The following is an 8,701-nucleotide window of genomic DNA, read 5'->3' on the forward strand; positions in this document are numbered from 1 at the left end:
AGAGAGAGAGAGGAGTGAGAGAGAGAGAGAAGGGTGGGGGGGGAGAAGAGAGAGAGAGAGGGTGGGAGAGAGAGAGAGAGGGGGTGGGAGAGAGAGAGAGAGGGGTGGGTGAGGAGAGAGAGAGGGTGGGAGAGAGAGAGACGAGAGAGAGGATGGGAAGAGAGAGAGAGAGAGAGAGAGAGAGGGTGGGAGAGAGAGAGGGTGGGAGAGAGAGAGAGGGTGGGAGAGAGAGAGAGAGGGAGAGAGAGAGAGGGTGGGAGAGAGAGAGAGGGGTGGGAGAGAGAGAGAGAGAGAGAGGGTGGGAGAGAGAGAGAGAGAGAGAGAGAGAGATGAGAGAGAGAGAGAGAGTGGGAGAGTGGGAGAGAGAGAGAGAGTGGGAGAGAAGAGAGAGAGAGTGGGAGAGAGTGGGAGGAGAGAGAGAGAGAGAGAGAGAGAGGAGAGAGAGAGAGAGAGGAGAGAGAGAGAGAGAGAGAGTGGGAGAGAGAGAGAGAGAGAGGGTTCGGCTCGGGTTGGCCCTATCCTGTGAAAACAGTATTAGATTACTATAATCTTTGAGTAAGGGGCAGTGTAGTTACCAGTCTCTGCTCTGCGTGGCGTTAGCAGGGACTCCTTCATGGGGAGCCAGACCAGGTCAGCCTATGTGCTGGTCGCACTGGGTCACGAGGTGTCACACTGCAGCTCTGGCACCTCCGCCTGGTACTTCAGGCCAATGTTAATACGCCTGGGGGTGGGGGGAGAGGGAGGGAGGGAGGGTGGAGGGAGAGAGATTGTGGGTTTGATTCCTGAGGCCACCCATATGTAAAATGTGTGCATGCATCACTGTAAGCCGCTTTGGATAAAAGCATCTGCTAAATGGCATATATATTACAACTGCATCATACCTGCAGGCTTAGAGTCCAGTGTTACAGAGGTTTGTACTCACGGTTCAAAGCTGACAGGTGTGGCATCGGTGATCAAAGGAGGACTGGGGGCGTGATGTCTGTAGAGCTGGCTGTAGAACACAAAGGAACACAGGACCTTTAGGACGCTACTATCTGGACAGAGATAGAGAGCATGTAGAACTTTAGCTGATCTCAGAATGCAGGAAGTCATGGGGCCATTTACCTCTGGAGGACTGTGGGGTGCGTCCCAAATGGCACCCTATTCCCTACGTAGTGCACCGCTTTTGGCCAGGGTCCATAGGACCGGTCAAAAGTTGTGCACTACATAGGGAATAGCATACACTTTAAGCACTGGTTTCAATGTTCAATAGCGATTTCTCCATTGAAAATGCTTTTTTAGTCCAGGACTAGGCTTTACTACTACTAGCCCTAAGAGTAGCGGACTATTGACAGAGAAATACATTGTGACAAGGATGCATGCAGTGCATGGGAAAAGAAAGGAACAGATTTGGAGAGAAAAAAACATAAGAACAATAGAGGTAGGGGACCTCTAGGAGAGAGAGAGGGAGAGAGATACAGCGAGACTCCTCAAGCTTCCGTGACAAGACTTACTGGAACGCAGGAGGCTGCGTGAGGCCGACTTGGGCGTGTTGGGTGGCGGCTGCAGAGTCTGGTTGCCGGCGGCGATGGAGGACAGGAAGGTGGAGAAGTAGAGACCCGAGCCTTCGCGTACCGGCGACAGGATGGGCGGTGGGGTGTAGGGCGGCAGGGTGAAGGGGTGGTCGGGCAGGCGGATTGGCGAACGCAGGTGGCTCTGGTAGGGAGTGATGGCGGAGTAGACCGAGGGGGCGATGAACGTGGCCGGTTTGGGCGGCGGGATGAAGAGGGGTTCGGGACGAGGACGCCGTTTGTGCTTGGCTGATTTCACATCGTCGTCCTGCCCAGCGTCGCTCTCCCCGTCCTGGTTGGGTGAGACGATCGTGAGGAGTTCAGTGATATTTCAGAGAATGACAAGGACAAATAGCGAAACAACCAACTGTAATGGTTCAGTGGAAGGCGAGAGTGAGATTATGAGACTTGTGTGGGGGTGGGGAAGTAACCAATGGGATTACTGAAGTCGCTAAATAATCATGTTGTGAAACCACATCGAATGTTTTTGGCCTCTACATCAAAGAGGCTCCATTGAGTCCTATTGATTGATAGCGAATGACAACCCAACCCATTGTGGAGTTAAGGCCTAATTTCTACATTCTAAAGCATGTCCCCCACAGCAGGTCATCATATCTGGGTTCAAATAGTATTTGTTTTCTTTCAAATTCTTTAGCTGCGCTTGATCGAGCGTGTCTGGCTGGCACAACAGAACAAACAGAATAGTTTAAAAAGGGCAAACCCCCGCCCACCTGGAACTCCAGGCAGGCTCAATCAAATGCTCAAAGTATGTGAAAGAAAGCAAGTACTATTTGAACCCTAGATCGTGTTCATTAGGCACCAAAACATAAGAAAACAGACTGAAACAGTGAGGGACTATGTGGACTTGTCCAACAACGAACACTAAAATGCTGCAAAACATTTTTACTACGCCGTGCCTAATGAATACAACCAAGGTCTGCATGCAACAGGACCGACCTGGCTGAAGCTCTCTGACAGGGAGTTCCTCAGTGAGCGGCGGCGGGCCACAATGACCGAGGGCTTGTGTTGGGACTGGTGCGGGAGCAGGGCGTGCTGGCCCGGGGGGCGCCCGTGAGGCCAGGTGCCCGGAGGGGCTGTCTGACCCTGGCGCACTGGCACGGACACAGGGATAACCAGGGGCACCATGCCAGCCTGTCTGCCAGTAAGCCCCTCCTCCTGCTGCTGCTGCTAGAGAAAGAGAGGGGGGGGGGGGGGGGGGGGGGGGGGGGGAATAGAGGGGAATAACTGATGAGGTGAGAGACAGAAAAAATACAGAAATGAGAGAATAGAGATAGTGTGTACATTGCCTTCGGAAAGTATTGAGACCCCTTGACTTTTTCCATATTTTTTTTAACGTTACAGCCTTTTTCTAATATATATATATATTTGTATTGCCTCATCAATCTACACACAATACCCCATAATGACAAAGCGAAAACAGGTTAGTAGAAATGTAAACCCTTATATGACACTTTACTCAGTACTTTGTTGAAGCACCTTTGGCAGCGATTACAGCATCGAGTCTTCTTGGGTATGACGCTACAAGCTTGGCAAACCTGTATTTGGGGAGTTTCTCCCATTCTTCTGTGCAGATCCTCTCAAGCTCTGTCAGGTTGGATGGGGAGCGTCGCTGCACAGCTATTTTCAGGTCTCTCCAGAGATGTTCGATCGGGTTCAAGTCCGGGCTCTGGCTGGGCCACTCAAGGACATTCAGAGGCTTGTCCCAAAGCCACTCCTGCGTTGTCTTGGCTGTGTGCTTAGGGTCGTTGTCCTGTTGGAAGGTGAACCGTCACTCTAGTCTGAGGGCCTGAGCGCTCTGGAGCAGGTTTTCATCAAGGAACTCTTTGTACTTTGCTCCATTCATCGTTGCCTCGATCCTGACTAGTCTCCCTGCCGCTGAAAAACATCCCAACAGCATGATGCTGCCACCATCATGCTTCACCGTAGGGATGGTGCCAGGTTTCCTCCAGACATGACACTTGGCATTCAGGCCAAAGAGTTCAAACTTGGTTTCATCAGACCTGAGAATATTGTTTCTCATGGTCTGAAAGTCTTTAGGTGCCTTTTGGCAAACTCCAAGCGGGCTGTCATGTGCCTTTTACTGAGGAAAGGCTTCTGTCTGGCCACTCTACCATAAAGGCCTGATTGGTGGAGTGCTGCAGAGATGGTTGTCCTTCTGGAAGGTTCTCCCATCTCCACAGATGAACATTAGAGCTCTGTCAGTGTGACCATCGGGTTCTTGGTCACCTCCCTGACCAAGGCCCTTCTCCCCCGATTGCTCAATTTGGCCGGGCAGCCAGCTCTAGGAATAGTCATGGTGGATCCAAACTTCTTCCATTTAAGAATGATGGAGGCCACTGTGTTCTTCGGACCTTCAATGCTGCAGATTTTTTTTGGTACCCTTCCCCAGATCTGTTCCTCAACACAATCCAGTCTGAGCTCTAAGGACAATTCCTTCGACCTCATGGCTTGGTTTTTGCTCTGACATGCACTGTCAACTGTGGGACCTTATATAGACAGGTGTGTGCCTTTCCAAATCATGTCAAATCCATTGAATTTACCACAGGTGGACTCCAAGTTGTAGAAACATCTCAATGATGATCAATGGAAACAGGATGCCTCTGAGCTCAATTTCGAGTCTCATCGCAAAGGGTCTGAATACTTATGACTCCAGTAAATGCCTCAAATCTCAATTCTGCACTTTGCACCATTGAACTCCACTCCACCCCATCCGGGCCAACTCAGAAGTGTGCTGGCTGGGCTTGTGATTCAGAAATAGAAAAAAGAAAGAAGCTCAACCTTGGGATTGTGAATAACAGTGGTAGAAATGTTTTATTAAGGCACCTGGTTGGGGAGAGAGTGTGCAGGAGTGTGAGACTGCAGGCTGTGGATCTAGGCTGCAGCCTCTCCCTAGCTCAGCTGAATGTTTGGGGAGGGAGAACCCGGAGTGGATCCAGCCGCGGCCCTCCCTGGCTCAGCTGAATGGCTGGGGAGGAAGAGTCCTGTGGAATGTAGAGGTGTGCAGACATGTAGCTGCTTCAACAGTCTGCACCCAGCACACAGTTTCTCTCTCTGCAGTCTGCACCCAGCACACAGTCTCTCTCCCTCTCCCCAACGATTTATTCGATAATCAGCATGTTTTGCCTTTAAAAAGCAAGTTCTGAAAAAATGCAGCTGCTTCAGACTGTTGAAGCCTAAGGGAAACGTAAACATAAATTCCTGACAGCAAGGCTAGGGATCACTCTTTTCTCACAGAAGTACAGCATAAGGGGAAGTCCTGCATAGAAACCATGCTCTTCGTCTTGGAAGAGGAACAGAGAGTTGTAGTGGTCACAGTGGCAGCAAAGTATGGGAATGACACAATCATTTTTCCTGTCAGCCGAGAACTAATCTAACGTTAATAGTCAGGCCGCTGTGGGGTAAATCCAGCACTTGCAGAAAGAGGAAAATATGTATAATTATTTAACTAAATGTACTGTACAAGTGAGCGAAAATAACTGTAAGTAGCAGTAGAAGTATTGTTGTCTTAATTTACTCCAATCAGGGGAGGGGTGGTAGGATTCAGGGGTCACATTATTATTAATAGCTTCAGGAAATACATGAGGTATTTAACTCAAACAACATAATTATTTCCCTGACCCATTGTGTAGGCGTTTGTGTACACAGAGACAATTTTGAACACTTGTTGTTCAGAGGTCTATGTGAATGATTGTTTTTTGTGTTCTTTTAAAGGAGTCTGGCAGACCCACTCCTTTTGTATTTTGTGTTTATTGGACAGATGAGAGAGAGGAAAGTTGATAGGAGGACGGTGCTAGAGCATTGGTTCAGATTCAAACCAATGCTTGCAGCGGTACACAGTACATGTGATCCAGACGCAGGGGCTTAGACCGCTGGACTACCCCAGGCCACTATGTGAGTTGAACTTGGAACAGGTTTTAGGCCTGGTTGAACTAAACAAAAGAGTGTAAACAAACCTTTGCTATCTTGGCGGAGGGCAGTGATTCCCTCTCCGAAGCCTCCTGGGCCAGAGTCTCCAAGTTGATCTCTTTCGACGCCCTCCTCCTCCGGTGGGTACTCTGGATGACCCCCCCAGTCGGCCCCTGTCTCTCCCCCCCCTCTCGTCCGGCCACCACACCATTCTGGGGTACCTCTCCGGAGGTCTGGTTCCAGGGGGATAGTGAGGGAGGGTCCCCGAGGGGTGATAGCCCGTCTCTGGAGAGGCGGCGGGAGCGACGGGGGGCAGCCGGAGATGCGTCTGAGGAGGGTGACATGGGGTCCGATGTGAGCTTTGGAGGGCAGGAGGGAGTGCTTGACGGGTCAGTGGATGGGGTCTCTACATCCGGTGTATGTCCCTGTGTTTCCACAGACGGAGGGATGTCCTTCTGAGGGGGTGTGGGGCTAGCGCTAGACAGACAGTTGTCAGGGGGCTGGTTGTAACTCAGGAAGTGTTGGTTTGGCTGTTGCTTTTGCTGAGACTGTGGCTGCAGTATTTCCTGCGGTGGTAAACTGTGCGGTTGCTGCTGCTGCTGGTGCATTTGTTGCCGTTGCTCCTGTTGTAGTTGCTGCTTGTAGTACTGCTGCTGCAGCTGCTGCTGCAGTTGGATCTGATGCTGTTGCATTTGGTGCTGGAGCTGTTGCTGCAACTGGTGCTGCTGTTGTTGATGATGATGCTGCTGCTGATGTAGCTGTTGTTGCTGCTTCTGCTGTTGTTGATGTTGTTGCTGCACTTGGTGCTGCTGTTGCATCTGAAGCTGCATCAGTTGGTGTTGTTGTTGGGTTTTGGGCTGCTCGTTGTAGCTCAGGTTGGGCATGGCCTTGGTGCCCCCCTGGACCACCTGGTAGTACCCAGACGGAAGGTGCTGTTTGGTGGGTCCGAACGCCAGCTGGAAGGGCTGCAACAAGGACCCTGGTGGCATGGAGGGGTGAGAGGAGGGGGCATGGGGGGGCTGAGCCTGGAGATCTACACCCTTATGGCCCTGCTGGAAGGCCTGGAGCTGGGCTTGACGCATGGCGCCTGCCGCACCATGCTGACCCCACTCTAAGCCCCTAGCCTGGACCTGGGCTTGAGCTTGGGCTGCCTCCCTGTAAACCTCCATGGATCCTGGAGCCTGCTTCTCTGCTGGCCCCATTTGCAGAGCAGCTCCTCCATCGTGGCTCCCCTTGGGGAAAGCCATCTGGCCCCTAACATTGTTCAAGCCACCCATATACGGGCTAAAGTTCTGCCCCCATGGATTGGTTGGCAGGGGCCCAGGAGCATCCTGAGACCAGCCAGCGGCTTGGATGGGGTCCTGGTGCATCCATTTGACAGGGGCAGTCTGCTGGTAGTGTGCCCGACTTTGGGGCCCCTTCTCTGGGTTGAAGACCCCAGAGCCGTGGCCTCGAGACTCCCCGACCCCGTGAGCAGACTCCAGAGCTGGGGGGCCCATACCCCCATAGAAGACATCCCCGGCGTGCTGCACTGTGGGCTCCTTCATGGCAGCTGCAGCCCGATGTTTGCCCCCACTCTTATCAGGGATCACTTTCTGCTGGGGAGGAAGACTCATACTATAATCATCAAGCTAAAAAAAAAAACGACAACAGCGGGGGAAAAAGTTGAGGTCCTTTATATATATCCCCAGTCACTTGAGTGAAAAACAGGGACAAGGTCAAGTGTTTCTGCCTACACTGCCTCGGTCTGGGACCGTTGTGGCCTGCTTCGTTTAATAGCGAGAACAGAGGGACTCGGGAGGAAACATAAGTCCTACAGGAAAGGGTAGAGGGTGGAGACCACACACACCTCCTCCCTCAAGTCAGATCTGAAGAAGTTTGCTGCTGTTAGGGGTCCCGGCAGACCTGGATCCCCTTGTGTCCCTCATTCATGTGTGGGACCCTGAAAGACAGAGGGTGAGAAAAACGACTGGTAAAATATTTGTGAATTAAGTTTTCAACAAGCTTGTGTGCAGGACAGGCCTGTTTGATTGGCTCGGAGGAAGGAACTAGGCTAATTATATTGAAAGTAAAATACGTTTCAGAGAGCACGCACTGTACAAGTATTGTGCAAGCAAAGTATTAATAATGCTGAAATATTTCCAAATCCAATTACCGTAATGACATCACAGACACAAAAGTAGTCGTGTCGGCCCATTGTTTACAGATCATATATATGTTGGTTTCGACTGTGATAGCAGGCTGCAACAGTTGAGGCGTGGACTGTACAGAATTGCCATTTGACACAACGAGAAATACAGGAAGCGAGGGAAAACAAGTTGAGTCGCTTTCCACCCCCCTCGCGGAGCCCCCAGTCCCCAGCCAATTGCATGCACATTTCAGGCAACCTTTTGTGTTGTAGTAAAGTATTGTTGCCACACTGTTGCCTTCGCAGATTAGATACAGTAACAATCTGCGCATGAATTTATCTGCAATAAATGTGGCCATTAAAATCACATCGTGGCTTCTTTAAAAAGTAAAACTAAACCTACAAAACACAAATTGCATACTGCCATGGGATTGTGTTTACAATTGCAACTTCTCCATGTTTTGCGATCATGTTGATCGACACGTGATATGCCATTAATTAAATTAATTGACACTTACCGTTTCGATATCATTTTATGTATATGACGGCGAGTTCTGCGGAGCCAATTTCCTCTGGGCCAAAGTCGAATGCATGCAGCTCCATGACCGGATCGTGCGCACCAGATAACATATACTTCGAGTTCGACTACTTTTCTTCAAGCCAAAGAGTAAACAATTTGCATCGAAACAATTCAAACAAGGGATTTGGGATGTTTGTTGTTCAAACCTAAATCCAGGTAAGTACAATGTCTACAATATTGCACACAGTGAATTAATAACACACTTTCAGGAAAACATGTCCAGCAACTTTCTCCCCGCATCGAGTGTGTAGGTACATAAACCCCTGATCCCGTTGGGTATGATCACAATGTGACTTACATTTGGTTATTTGCGTATTTTGAATAGATCTTTCTGTCATATGCATTGGTTCTATTGTATTCACTGATACGATCAGTCTACACAGAGTATTTATAAATCTAGGAAGCTGCGCAAACGCATTGACGTTCTGAGCCCATGAATGCTCCGCCTCACCCTTCAACCGCTCATCTGACGTATGCTATCCAATCCGATTGTCTGACCACGCCTATGTCCATATC

At 50.2% G+C, this 8,701-nt stretch overlaps 1 pseudogene across 1 annotated transcript in view; it reads right to left on the reverse strand.

The window, feature by feature from the left end:
- The window catches only part of LOC311108095, a 10,924-nt pseudogene extending 2,518 nt beyond the window's left edge, over positions 1 to 8,406 (reverse strand). The window contains exons 1-6 of the transcript XR_014615891.1: positions 8,124 to 8,406; positions 5,525 to 7,419; positions 2,508 to 2,738; positions 1,494 to 1,842; positions 923 to 991; positions 544 to 721 (exon numbers count right to left, since the gene is read on the reverse strand). The product of XR_014615891.1 is annotated as an uncharacterized misc_RNA (transcript). The remainder of the gene's footprint in view (positions 1 to 543; positions 722 to 922; positions 992 to 1,493; positions 1,843 to 2,507; positions 2,739 to 5,524; positions 7,420 to 8,123) is intronic.
- Positions 8,407 to 8,701: the final 295 nt, after the last annotated feature.

This window comes from Coregonus lavaretus (genome assembly GCF_964263955.1).
Source record: "Coregonus lavaretus genome assembly, chromosome: 33".
Classification (NCBI taxonomy): domain Eukaryota; kingdom Metazoa; phylum Chordata; class Actinopteri; order Salmoniformes; family Salmonidae; genus Coregonus; species Coregonus lavaretus.